A 14,373-nucleotide genomic window follows, 5' to 3' on the forward strand; every position below is an offset into this window, starting at 1 on the left:
GTCAGCCTGGGCAGGGTCGTGTTGGGTTTATAATGCTGCAGCTGTATGTACAAGGAATATTTTTAAGGCTCAGCCTCTTGTTTTCTTGTTCATCATGGCAGAAAAATTCTGGTGTTTGCTAGTGTGAGTTGTTCATTTTATTCCAAATTCTACAGCCCTTCTGGACACAGTCACTCGCTGAAGTTCATCAATTATTTATTGTCTGGCTGGTCACAGGGATTGTGCAGTGGTCACTTGGAAGAAGAGGTGGAGGCAGAGATGGCAGCTCTGTGCATTGAAACATGAGCTCTGTTATCCTCTGACGTGGGAGGTCCACACTCTGTGAAACAGCATCATAAACTGCTGAAATAAATTCCCTCAGATCAAATTCACTTCCTTGCTCCAGCAAGGACAAGCTCAACATCAATAAAAGGAAATTGCTCTGAGAGACAATCTGCAAGTTAGCTGTGCGGATGTGTTAGTGTTCTGCAGGGTGAGATTGGATGTTAGGATGAAATTCTTCCCTGTGAGGGAGGCAAGGGGCTGGGATGGATTTCCCAGAGCAGCTGGGGCTGCCCTGGATCCCTGGCAGTGTCCAAGGCCAGGCTGGACAGGGCTTGGAGCAGCCTGGGACAGTGGAGGGTCCCTGCCGTGGTAGGAGCGGCACTGGATGAGCTTTGAGGTCCCTTCCATCCCAAACTATTTTGTCATCAGGGTGAATTTCCCCTCTGCTGGTGCAGCGATGCCGCTTCAGCCCCATTTCCCATTTGCTCATCTCCCAGTTAGCCCTCTCTGCAGCTCCTGCTGGATTTCACAGCCCTTCCAAAGTGCAGCCAAGCTCCAAATCCCCCCAGCGCTCCGTGGAGGCAGAAGGATGAAATTCCTCCAAGGCCTGGCTGGCCTGGTCCCAGCAGAGCTGCAGGACCGGTGGAATTGGCCCCAGCTCTGTGTTTCGAAGCTTTCAGCAAACAGGAATGTGAATGAATCAGACTTTAAGTATTTACAATTCTCAAATGCCTGAGAAGCTTTTTAAAGGTCAATCTAATTAAGACAAAGTTTGTTTGTACCAATATAAAGTAGATACTATTATTGGAAATTCATTCCAAGGCAATATATGGCATTTTACTTACAGTTTAATTTTTAGTTTTCCATTCTTAATTTGGAAAGAGCAGAAATGATCTTTTGGTTCCATAATGTCTTACTTAAAATGACATTTTAATCTATAATGATTTTTTTTTGCTACAATTAAAAAGAGATTCTTTCTTCCTGATGCAAAATAATTAATCAAAGTTTTTGCATAAGTAGGATTCTTTTGTATTGGAAATAAAATTGCCCAGACTCATAGCAGCCACATTATTTAGTGGGTCTGGTTTTGATTGCCATCTTATGGGAACAAAAGCCTTTCTTCTATAATTTAAGGATGCATTTAAATTCAGTTTGAAAGACTGAATTTCATGATGTGTTGCCCTTAAAGGCTATAAAAACTGAGATCTATTTGTGTGTCTCCATAAGAATATCAAAGTGAGAAGTAAATCAGTTTTTCTTTGAGTTTCTTTTCAAATTTGAGTAGTTCTGCCCTTGTGTCTCCTTCAGACAACCTTGCTGTCCCAAACTTTGTTCAAGTGAGAGAAACTTAGACCTTCCAGTTCCTTAGCAGGCTGAACTTCATAATTTTTAGAAGATGTGAAATGAGGGAAGGGGCCAGGGAGGAGATAATCAGTATTATTCCACGGACTACTTCCTTTGTAGTGGTTGTCTTGTAATTCAAAAGCTCAGAGCCAAATGTTCAAAACACGAGTGGATTTTGTGCTCTGGTTTAGTGGGCAAGGGGCAAATTGGGGCAAATTTTTTACAGTTTAAAAAAAACCCCAAAACAACCCTCTCCAGCCGAGTGCTGTTGCCAGGATTGTCACATTTCCAGCCGTGGGGAAATGCCTCACTCTGTCCTACACAGGAGGAGCTGCTGCCTCCTCATAAATCATAAAAAATCATGGAATGGCCCATGATTGGTTGGAAGGCACATCCAAGGTCCTTCAGTTCCAACCCCCACTGCCCATTTTTGTTATGTGCTCTACTCTAAGAATTTGATCTATGGACTCGCTAAGTTTGTTGCTATTCGCAAGCCCAAATTCAGTGATTCCATAGTTTTAAAATCAACAATAATAAAAATTTCTCCTTTAAAGTACCCTAAGACTGGGAGGAGATGTCAGATGTTTTCCTGTCAGTGTTTCATCCCCGTGAGATGCGGGCAGAGCTGCAGTGACTCAAATCGCCCAAGCAGCAGCAGAACTCTCAGATTCCAGATCTGCTCCATCCCACAGCGTTACAGAGCAGATAAAGATTACACGGAGCAGATAAAGATCCCCCTGATAGCTGCGTTATCTGATAGGCACCAAATGGGGCTGCTGCCCTTATCAGAGCATCGGGGACAGCAGCGCGTTGAGAGGAACACAAAGGACACTAATGGGATGCTGAGTGTCTGTTCAAAGCCGTCCTGCTGTAGGTCCTGCTGTGTTTGCAGAGGTCTGAGGTGAGGGTTTTGCTCAAAAATTCCACTCCAGGACCAGCTGGGATCCCGTGCAGCTCGGAGGAGGGGGAACTAAACCCACAGCACCTTACTGAATGAACACCCAGCGTAAGGAGCTCCACGTAAATCTGGCTCCTGTGAATCATCAGAAGCATAAAATAGGTCATAAATAATCATAGGGGAGCTCAGCACTATCGCCTTTGTTAGTTTCTGTAGCTTCTGAAAGAACACAAGTGCTGGGTGGATTGTAGCACAAGAGTAAAGGGGCTGTTGAAAGGCTCCTTGTCGTTGGTAACTTGTTTGTTGTTAATTTACTTCGTTTCGACACAGCCAGACCTGAGGGAGGTTTCTGCAAGGAAATCCCATTTCTGTGTGCCTGCTGTCCTGGAGGGCTCTTGGGCAGGGGTGGGAGTTGGAGTAGCCCCAGTGCTGGCATTTGCAGCAGAAGGTTTTGTCCACCTGCTGCTACCAGGCTTCCTCTTGTTCAGAGAGACTGACCACGCTACACAACCCAAAATCTCTTCCTGACATCCCAAATTCTGTCTCCTGCAGTGGAGGGAAGTCTGGGAGCAGAACTGTGCTCCCTGCAATGGTTCTGGAGAGGAGGGAGAGGCTTGAGAAGGCTCTGGGAAGACCTTGAGAGGATTTTCCAGTGCCTAAAGGAGAGCTGGGAAGGCACTGGGGACAAGGGATGGAGGGACAGGACACAGGGGATGGCTTCCACTGCCAGAGGGCAGGGATGGATGGGATTTTGGAAATTGGGAATTCCCAGAGCAGCTGTGGCTGCCCCTGGAGCCCTGGCAGTGTCCAAGGCCAGGCTGGATGGAGCTTGAAGCAGCCTGGGACAGTGGAAGGTGGAATGAGATGAGCTTTAAGGTCCCTTCCAACATTCAGTGATTCTGGTTCAGATAAACCATCCCTGTCTGAAGCATTTCCACATAATGATGTTAATTACCCAAACAAGAATGTGAGTTGGAAACCCTTAATGTTCAAAAGAAGCGTCGGAAGATCTGTGCTAATTTCTGTCAGCATCCTGATTTTCTGATCAAGTGCACAGAAAGGAAGGAATTGTTTTCCCGTAGCAGGGCCCTGGTTTCCAAAACACTCTGCAGCAGGGACAATGACAGGAATTGCTTTTGAGTTGTTCTGGTAATAATGACTGGAGATCAAATTATAATAAGGTCAATCTCTCAACCATTTCACTTTAAAAAAATCAAAATGAAATCCACTTTTCTCTTTGGACATACGTTTCAGCTCTGTGGCATGGCATTTATGTGGAAAATGATACAAGGTAAGACATGGAGTGCTGTTTAGAGGAAACATTGGAGATTATAAATAGATTAAAGATTCATCTGACAGAGGAAATTTTCAGTGCACATTTCAAACTGGATGTGGCTCTTTGCCAGTCTGCCTAATGCTCTCTGAGCAATAGCAGGGTCAACTGACAGACAGCTCCACCTGGATTTTTAGAGTTTATACTCAAGATGTTACTGGAGGCTTCTTAGACTTCGAGCAAAGAAAACCTGGAAGTTAGCAGCGACTTTGAACAATTGTTACACGTGCAAAAATATCTGGGTTTAGGAAGAAAAGTTACAACAGTGCAGCTGCACCTCTGCCAGAGCCTGTAGCTGGAAAAGATGGGCCCCTTGTCATGTTCTTACTCTAAAAGAGCTAAATTTTATTTCAGCTGGAGATTTGAGGGAGTTTTGAGTAACCTGGCCTCATAGAAGGTGTGTGTAGATGTTAATGGGCCTTATGGGTTTCCTCCTGTCTTCTTCATTTTTCTGCACAATTCTCTTTTCTTAGGGAAAAGACAAAAACCACATTTAAATGGTTTGGGGATGTCAGCCGTGTTTTGAAATTTACATCTGTGTTTGTTTTTTGCATTCCCTCTTCTGACTTTGCTTTCACCTTCTTACTGAAAATGAATATTATTGCCCTGGTTTGCTGTGCTGATTTATTTAGCCAATACAAACAATTGTGTTAGACCAAGATTTTTATTAAGCTTAAATAATAATTCATTTGGAAGTGATCAGAAATTCGTCACAACAGTTGCAGAAAGTACAAAACTCTATTTCCAGAAGTTTCTGATGGTATTTTAAACTGCAGTTGTAATGGTGTGATCGATGGCAATACCTTTAAGCTACTGAGCTTGTTTTAGGGGACTGGTATTTACATGTGTTATATTTGTTATTTAGGATGTACTTTTTCATGCTGAGAGCCTTGCTTGTTTTTAGTGCTGGCTTTTAGGACTTTGGGATAAATTAAAATAACTGGATGACAGCAGAAATGTTCAGAGGTGCTTCAGCACAGCAGAGGGTGCAGTCAAGTGATTTTTGGGCTGTTGAGGTGCTTCTTGGGAGCTCACTGAGAGCCTAACAGCTTTGTAAAAAGTGATTTTGTTACTGAAACGTTTGTTTTGAACACCCAGACCGTGTGCCTGGCTCAGCTTGAGGAGAGGGCTCTTTTCTGTGACTGGTGGGTTAAGAAATATTGCGAAGTCCAAGGCGCAGGGTGTTTGCACAGGCTGATCACATTGAAGGCTTAGAGAGGCTCTTAAACCACACACCTGCATCTTTGCAGAGATCTTTTCTGCATCTTTCACCCCGGGGAGTGGGGCTAAGAGCAGTTGCAAAGCTCCTCATTTGGGCTGCGTGAGAAGCTAGAGCGCGGCCGCCCTCTCGTGCGTGGGGAGCGCTGGGTGCCGTGGAGGAACCTGCAGGAAAAACAGGGCTTAAACAAAACTGTCAGTGAAACGAAACAGCCTTTGATGCAGTTCTGCACCGAAATTCACCTTGGATCAGAGTGTCTGAGGCTCAGGTGGCTGGAGCTCAGTGAAGGAGGGGTTTCTGTGATGTCTCAGCACCGAGGAGCGCGGCCTGTTCCCCCGCTGCCGCTCCTCTCTATCAGAGCTCTCTCTCAATTAAACTGTGCTTTGAGCCTTTCCAGGAGACACCAACGAGGTCTCAGATTCTTCAGGAATAAATGCAAACAGGGCTGATTTGGGAGCTGCTTTGTGGCCAGTGAGCACTCAGCCAGCAGCTCTCTGGAGTGAGCAGAGCAGTCCCTCACTGGCCAAACACCATGTGGGGATTTCATTCATCAGCTTGATTTGAGCTCACTGAAGTGCCCCAGGGTGCTGGATATTTCCATGAGCTGAAAGTTATTGACTCAGTGGCAACAAACAATTTCATTTGAAATGTACCTTTTAGTGACAAATCAAATGGTTGGCTATCAAAATAATAGCTCCAAGAGAGAACTCAAGTTCTTTGAATGAACTGCTCACAATAAGTCTCACTGGTTTGTTTTTAACACAGAACAGTGTCTGTGTATGTCCACTTCTTCTGCTCATTCCCACTTCCAGACTCTAACATTTGGAGTTTTCACGCCTGTTTTGCTGTTAAAATCATAAAATAATGTTGCTGGAGGGAATCTGGATGTCATCTGCTCCATTCTCCTGTTCCAAGGAGGGCAGGTTGCTCAGACACTTTTCCATTTTGAGTTTTGAGCATCTTCAAGGACTCCACAACCTATATGGACAACACACTGCAGGATTTTACCATCAAGTGGAAAGTAAAAAAAAACAAAAGTAAAAATAGTAACCAGTCTAGTGCAGTAGTCAACCTTGGAGAGGATTCAGAGACTGGGATTGTTCCGGCTGGAGAAGAGAAGCTTTGGAGTCAATTAATGCAGCTTTCCCAGGACTTTAAAAACATGGAGAGAGACTTCACAAGGGCCTGGAGTACCATGACAAGGGGGAATGGCAGAGTTAGATGGGATATTGGGAATAAATTCTTCCTGTGAGGATGGGGAGGGGCTGGGATGGAATTCCCAGAGCAGCTGGGGCTGCCCCTGGATCCCTGGCAGTGCCCAAGGCCAGGCTGGACACTGGGGCTGATTGGGAGCAACCTGGGACAGTGGGAGGTGTCCCTGCCATGGCAGGGATGGCACTGGGTGGGTTTTAAAGACCCCAACTCGTTCCATGACACTCCCAATAATGTTCTTATGCTCTCATCTTCAGTGTGGAGTAAATCAATATCAGGGTTAACACACGGAGCAGTTGCCTCTGGTAGATTCTCGGAGTTGTTTTCCAAAAGATCATTTTGGGGTATTTTGGATCATTTTGGTTTGCAGCAGAACAATCTGCTGTGGTACCTTTTAGCTGCTGTTGGCACTGAAGGAAACTTGGGTGTAAATATTTCTGTGTAACGTGGCCAACCATGGGCAGCTCCAAAATCCTGTATTATCTGCTTAAATAACTTCCTATCACGAGATGTTGGAGCTCAAGTAAGATGTAATTAGATAGTGGTAATGAAAAACTGCTAGATTATCATTTGTGATATGGAATGAACAATTTTCAAAGTAACCTAGGCTTTTAGGAAGCTCAACTTCAATTTAAGACCTAATTATTCCCACAGTTATGAAAATTTTGCCCTTACACATTTTCCTGAAAACCAAAGCAAATAAGTTCCTTTCTTCTTGGCACTATTTAAAAAAAAATGTTTTATTCTTTAAAAGATTAAACAGTCTAGCTGCATTAATTAAGGTTTTCTGAGGTTTTTATTTGGGTTATGCAATAGCCAGGAATTCCACAGCCCCTCTGAGTATGGGCATCTCCTCAGCTGCTGTCTCAGGATGAAATGTTCTAAATAAAAAGTTGATTAAAGGCCACAATGGACTAAAAAACTTCTGAAAGCCCCTGGGAATTCCTGTATCTGTAGATTACCCTCTGTTTGGGTTTTTTTGGGCTGTGTCCTAATCCTGTAGAACATTTTTAGGCCCTTTTGAAAGCGTCAGCTTAGGGTGTGCTTGGTAAATTGAGAAGAAATCGTTTTCTGAATCATCTTTTGGGGATTTTTTTTTTCCCCTGGAAGAAATAAAATAACAAAATTGGATTCCTTTACTGATCCTTGTCTTTAGGTGGATCTCGCTCTGTACATGGATCAATAAAAATGTCTTTAACAATGAGAGGATAAAGCTACAAGGGGCAGAAAAATGAGTCCATTCATCAAGGACAGCATGGAAGGAGGGCTGTTGTAAAGATGTTACAAATATTAATGTGTTGTGTTGCACTCCCAGGGCACTCAAGCCCCATTAGTGATAAATATTTCCAGTTTTAAATATCTCCAATTCTAGTAGCTGCGGAAGCTATTTTTATATCATAAAATGAATGTATGTTCAGAAATGTTCTCCATGTGCTTGTCTCCCAAGAAGCATTTTTATATCCTGCTCCATCCATCCTTTCTGAGTACAGAACAGTTTAATTTGCAACCTGAAGTGTTAAGTTTTAATTTTTTCCCTTTGCTCAGTCTCCTACTTAGTCATACATAAATCAGAGGAATTTGAAAGAACTGGTAAAAATGGCTGGATCCTTCTCGAGCTGTAATTTGGCTCCATGAATTATTAATTACCAGACCAGGATAGCACCAGCTTTTTCAGAAGTCACTTTAAATGTACAAGGCTCACCTTATCAGCCAAGATCTAAGCAGTGGCAGTAATGCAATTCTTCCCATTTAGCACTTTGTGGTGCGTTGAGAAGGAATTGGATATTAGATCATTTAAACTCTCTGAAATACAACACAAAGCAAGGAAGTGGATTGGTTTTTTCTCCTTTTTTCTATTTTTTTTTTTTCTTTTCCCCTGTGACAATTTCAAAGCAATGAATACACGTGGATTTCTCAGGGGCTTGGGCTGCTGGAGATGTTGAAGCTGCATCACTGCGAGGGCGACCAGCAGCTCAAAGAGCTTGAAAGGGAAGGGTTTTAACTGCTCGGGGTAGAAGAACAGGAGGAATCTGTGGTGGCTTGAAATTGAACTCAAATGGATGCAAGGTAGCCTTGGCCAAATACAAAGGAAACTGTGATTGTAAGTAAAATTTATTTCCTAAATAACAGAGCTCTCCAGGTAATGACTGCAGCACCATTTCAACCAGGTTTTCATTTATTTGACGACCCTCGTCTTGTCCCCTAATTTAGCTTCTCACTCCAAATAAAAACAGGTATTTTTGTCCCTTGTCTTAAATGATTTCATGTTTGATGTAGTCCTAAAGGTTCTTTTCACAACTTTGCCCTTCTCTGATTTAATCTGCCTTTGGCAATTGCAGAGTCGAGGGCAGGCAGCTGATTTAATTGAATCCCATCTTGCAGAATTTAAGGGTGTGTAATGGAAAGTTGAAATATTTCAGGACTTTGCTAATTCTGAAATTTCACTGGAATGTTTTTAGTATTTCGGCAATGCTGTTCTCCATCTCTGAAGATAAGTTATTAAAATAAGGAGTCTCTCTCTTGTAATATATCATCTATTTTTAAAGGTATTTTTAGACTTCTAAACAAATGAGGAGAGGGTGTGAAGGAAGTGATTAGATCTCGTTTTGTATGGAAGTTTTTAGGACCCATTACACTGCAAAATTGATGTAAAGCAATATTTCAGGGAGAAATCCTAACGAGATTCTAATGTGAGCTGTACCTGAGATTGTTTCCCAGAACCGAGATAATCTCGCTGCTGTCACTGGGCTCTGATTTACAGAAGTCATTTTGCTCCCATCTGTTGATGTGCCAGACAAGGCAGGGTTAGGAACGAGCAGTTCAGTGACTCTGCTTGCAGGAAAGTAATTAGTCTGAAAAAAAGTCAGATTAAATGTGGCAATTTCCACCCTGGTTCTTTTTTTGGTGCCCAAGGCAAGGAATTTGGTTGGTGATGCTGCAAAACAAAGTTGGAAATCTTCCCTTAATTTTCTTATTTCTTTTTGCTGTCGTTTAACCTTAATTTTTGGCACAATATGAATGCCAATCACCAATTTCCAGAGGGAAGTTATTAATTATATTATCTTATCTCTGTGTGTTTGCATGAAGCCATAAATGCCCTTGTGTATCGACAGATTTAACAACTTGGTTTGGAGAAGTGCTTGTGAGGCCAGGGCTGGTGGTGGGGAGCTGTCCCAGCTCTCCTATCCCTATTCCCTATTATTTGGGATAGTTAGTGAATTTTTAGAGTGATTTTTTTAAAGAAGACTCATGGCAAGGTCTGGACTGGGGGCTGTGCTGGGAATTGTGCTGCTTGTGGTGTCACCTCAGTGCCAGGTGTAAAACATGAGGGAGCAGAGCAGGGGGAGAGGCTGCCCAGTTTGTTTCGTTTGGAATGGGAAATAGCATTTCCCATGCCATGCAGTTGTTAACTGCACGATCGTGCTCTGGTGACCCTTAGCATGTGAAAATAATCGTGGGACTTCCTTCATCTCTGCCCTGTGGAGAGAGGGAGTGCATGAATCCTCCAGCCCTTCCCAGGATCCACGCTTGCACACAGCACCTTACCCAAGCTAAAGTCCCAAAAAACACTAAAAATTCTATTGCCGATGAATTTCAACTCATTCCTTTACTCCTGTTTTGGCTGGGCTGTGCTAAATGGGATGAGAGCTGGGTTTGGAGTGGTGGGGTTGGGTAAGAGCTGGCCCTGGCAGCACCTGGGGCAGCCACCCTGGCCTGGGCATCACCAGGGCTGGAGCCTCCAAAACCTGGAAAAGCCCTTTTAAGGCAAGGAGGGTAGGGAGGAGATTAAAGATGCAGTTCTTTATTGGGAAGCTGTAAAAATATGGTGTGGCAAAACTGGCCCAAAATGTGCCAAAAGACAATGGAAATCTGCTCCTTGTGCCAACTCCGTGTGTCCCTGAGCCTTCTGCAGAGCAAGGCATGCCAATAAACACCACCAAAGTTTAGGAGCTCTTAAAAGGATGAAAGCAAATTTGGGTGGATTTTTCTCATCAGTTCCTTTAGGGGTGCAGTTATTTCTCCTTGAAAAGCTGTGAATTTAAGGGATGATGATACTCCTCACATCCCATGGGAGCTGCCTGGCTGTGGAGGAGAGGAGAGGGCACTGCTGAGGGCTGGGCTTGGAGGTGCTTCTCTTCCAAGGCTTTTCTGGGGTGGGCTGGACAGATTCAGCAACGGGAAACAGCTTCAAGTTGTGCCAGGGGAGGTTCAGGATGGATGTTGGGAAAAATTTCATCACAGAAAGAGTGGTCAGGCATTGGGATGGGCTGCCCAGGGAAGTGGTGGCCTCACCATCCGTGGAAAACGAGTGGATGTGGCACTGCCCAGTGTGGTTCAGTGGGCATGGAGGACTCAGGGGATGTGTTTCATGATCTTGGAGGTCCTTTCCAACCTTACTGAGTTGGATTCTGCACATGGAGCTCAGCAGCGATGGAGCAAAGGCTCCTTTGATCAGCATGGGTTGGGTAAAAGGCAGCAGCTTTTCATGAGCTTCATCACATCCAGTGTCTGGCTGAGTTTTGAAGCTTTCCTGTGAAATCTGGCATCTTGAGGGGGTTTATAACCAAGTCTGGGAGCAGGGCAGCGAGGAGGGAAGAATGGGTGGTTGGGGGGGTCACCAAGTGCACCTGCAAGCAAAAACATGACAAATAATTGTGCTTAGATGGATGTTAAACCCCACCAATCACACATTTCGGGCAAGTCTTGCTGTAGTCTCAGGTCTGCACAGTCTTAATTCTGCATTTGGAGTGAGAAGTTCATATTTCAAGCGGCACAAAACATGACAAAACACTTATTGCTGGGAGTGGAAGTACAACAGGAAATATATGGCCATTATCCAGCTGCAAGTTTCTCCATTTAAATGCAAACAAAACAGGAAAATGAAATGCAATTTTTAGTTTAATCAACTTTCATGAGTCTTCTGGGAAGCTCAGAAGGATCTGAAAGGAGCCTCTGGGACCTGTTGGCTTTAAATATGAATTTTGAAGGCTGCTCGGTAATAGGGGGATTATGCTGGGCTTGGCTTAAAAATTAAGCTTTGCCAGTGACAGCTGGGCCTAACTGGGGGCAAAGCCAGTCAAATTAACTTTCATTTCAAAGAGGGATTAAGCCATTATTTTGCTAAAAATGTGTCTGATGTAACAGCTCTGTTCTACAAATAATAACAAATTTATCCACTGTAATTGCAGTTGTTCTCTTTATTTTAGTACAGGAGAGATGATAAAAACTCACAGCTGGCTCCAATACTGGAGAGTTCCCCCACAAGAGACCTTGCAAAAAGTTAAACTCCGTGAAAATGCCTCTTGTTATTCTGCCCTTAAAAATCATTAAAGGTGGGAGGTATTAATAATTATTTAAGTATTTGACATCACCACATCAAATGCCTGAGAGAGCTGTTACAGCCATAAGAAAATAGAAAATGTGTGTGTTACAATAATTAAAAAAATAAATGTAAGAACTGAGGGGTGCAAGAAGCTGAGTGAACTGGATTTTTTATTTTTTCCAGTCACTGGGGCATTTCTGCATCGATGTCCTCAGTGTTAGGTTTCTCTGGAGACCAATTACAAAGGTTCACAAGGTTGTTTTTATTTTCCTTGCTCTTGATGTCTTTTTAATGAGGCCTCCTAGTAAACAGCAAGCATTATGCTTTCCTGTTGGATTCCTGTCTGCCGCCTCGAAACATTTATTACTAATACATGTGGGAAATGATGTATAAATTAAATATTAGGAAAATGTACTTTTAAAAAACAGAAGTGCTTGGGGGGGATAGCTTGTAATTGTCATTGGAGGAGTGGGAGAGGAAGTCGTGCCAATATTTTGCTAATGGAAGCAGAGTGAAAGGGACTGTTAAAGCATCCTTGTGGTTTTAGGTAATAAATAGAGCTGATAGATGCATGGAGCTCTCAGTGCTCGTCTCTGGGCTTGTGGGTTGATGTGAGAGAATCTGAAGGATGGAAAAAAAATTTTAAAAGGCTGTTCTGCTCTGGTCCAGCCCTGCCACATCCTGGTGCCCACAGCATCCCCTCGGCTCGTTCCTGCCAGCACCAGCTCCTGCCCTGCACCTCCCTCTGCTGCTTCACCTCTTCAGCCACTGGCTCTTCCAGATTCAAAATATTCTCTAATCACCAACACCAGCTCATCAAGCTTAATAACCAAATTATTGTGAGTGACAGAGCCCTGTGTGGAGTCTGCAGCACGCTGAACGCCCTGTGGGGACTCTGCCTGCTGCAGTATTGCTGCCTTAGAAACACCCAAGTCAAGTACAAATTCCATAATTACCTAAAGATGTTGTATCTCTGAATTTTAGCTGGCTGCTGGCTGCTTAGTTCCTGTATTGGCAAAGGCTGCTTGCTTTAAATCCCGACTTTAAATCCTTGCTGGGAGACAAGGCTGTTTCCACCAGGGTTTGGAGAACCTGTCCTGCTCTTCCATGCTCTGGTGCCATATTGGCAGCGAGGTTTGTGGTGAGCAGATGCAAATCTGGGTTTGGTTTGGGGTTTTTTGGTGTTTGGTTGGGTTTCTTGGAGGGGTGGGGTGTATTGGGGTTTTTTGGCAGAACTCCTTCTCTTCTCCAGGTGGGCAGCTGTGGGTGATGTCTGATGATAGCCAGGGGCTGCATCTCACCCGTCCTCCTTTCAAACCTCTGGTAGTTTTTGTGGGGGGAAATAGATGAGTGCATTGGTAAAGCTCCTCTGTGTGTGTGTGGACTTGTGCATCAATCCAAAATTTGTTGTAGTAACTGATGCATTTCTGGCAGGTTTGTGTTTGGGGCAGGTCTCACCATTTCTCTTTGTTTGCCCCATTGGGGTGGAAATCTTGGAGAGGTCCTGGCCCTCTCCTTGCCCTGGTGGCTCAGAGCAGTGTTGAAAGGTGAGCATGGGGAGGCAGCTCTTCAAGGAGTCGTTCCAGTCCTGCTTTTGGATTCTGGCTCTGGAGGTTGGTTATGGGTACTCCAAGGACAGGGGTGCAGAAGGTGCTTACTCAGCGTGTTCCTCGATGTCTCATCAACAGATTTTTTTTTTTTCTGCATTTCTTGAATTTGCATCTGTGATTGCAGCCACTTCTGTGTGCTGCAAATGCAGCTCCCTCCTCCTGTTCCACCCTTGGAGTGTCTGCTGAATCCTGTGTGGGTGTGAGCTGGCACTCCCTCCCTGAGCCCTGGCACATCCCTGGAGGCACACAGGGAATTCAGCTGTGAATTTGCTGTCTCTCAGCTACATCATGCCTCCAAAAAGCCTTTCCAGGTTTTTTCCTCCATTGGAGGAGAGGCTTGCTTGTCCTTTCCTGCTGCCCTGGAAGGTGTTTACTTCCTGGGGATGTCAGGCTGGTGGCACTTCTCTAAAAGAAACGTTCTGAGAATATGAAACAGAACTTTGATGGCTTTCATCTTTTATCTTTTAAGTAGCTGATTTCATTCTCACATGAAGGCGGTTGGCTCGGAGAGCTAATCAGGCTGCATAATGATGAAAAGGTCAAAATGAAATGGGGACCTACCATGATTCACAGCAAAGGATGGATTCAGCTCACAGAGCACAGCAGACCATTGTCAGAGCACAAACTCTTCTCTATTTTTCAAAAAGAACCTTGGTTCCTTCTTTTTCCTGTCCTTTTTTTGCTGTGTAGTCATGTTCTTACCCAGGGATGTGTCCAGAGAAAAATAAGAAGAGTGAGTAGCTGCTATCTCTTGTGAGGAAAAATTACCCTGAGAACAGAGAGGTCTCTAATTATACTGAAGTAAAGCTGCAAGGGGAATGTGCTCCAGAGCAGTTTTCCATTCTCCAGGCAAGGCTGGCAGCAGCCTGGCCAGAATTCAAACTGTCTTCAGATTTCATCCTGTGAGGAGGGCGTGGTGTCACATCCATCTGAGCTCACCACCTCAGGCAGTGAAAACAGAAAAGGAACCAAATTAATCCTTGCCGGATGGTTTATTCTCTTCATAGTGACCCTCTTGAGCCACATTTGGAAGATATTCTGTTGTATCTCCTCTGATCTGTGATGAGGATGATGATGATGTACGTGGTGGCCCTGCTTGAAGCAGGAGGTTGGAACTTGGTGGTCTTTAAGGTCCCCCCGATCTAAATATTCTGTGATTTTCCACTCCCC

General features: G+C 44.2%; 1 protein-coding gene across 1 annotated transcript in view; it reads left to right on the forward strand.

Moving 5' to 3' along the window:
• LOC118691564 (contactin-4) overlaps nucleotides 1-14,373 on the forward strand; it is a 274,696-nt gene that overhangs the window by 83,242 nt on the left and 177,081 nt on the right.

This window comes from Molothrus ater, chromosome 11 (genome assembly GCF_012460135.2).
Source record: "Molothrus ater isolate BHLD 08-10-18 breed brown headed cowbird chromosome 11, BPBGC_Mater_1.1, whole genome shotgun sequence".
In the NCBI taxonomy this organism is placed as follows: domain Eukaryota; kingdom Metazoa; phylum Chordata; class Aves; order Passeriformes; family Icteridae; genus Molothrus; species Molothrus ater.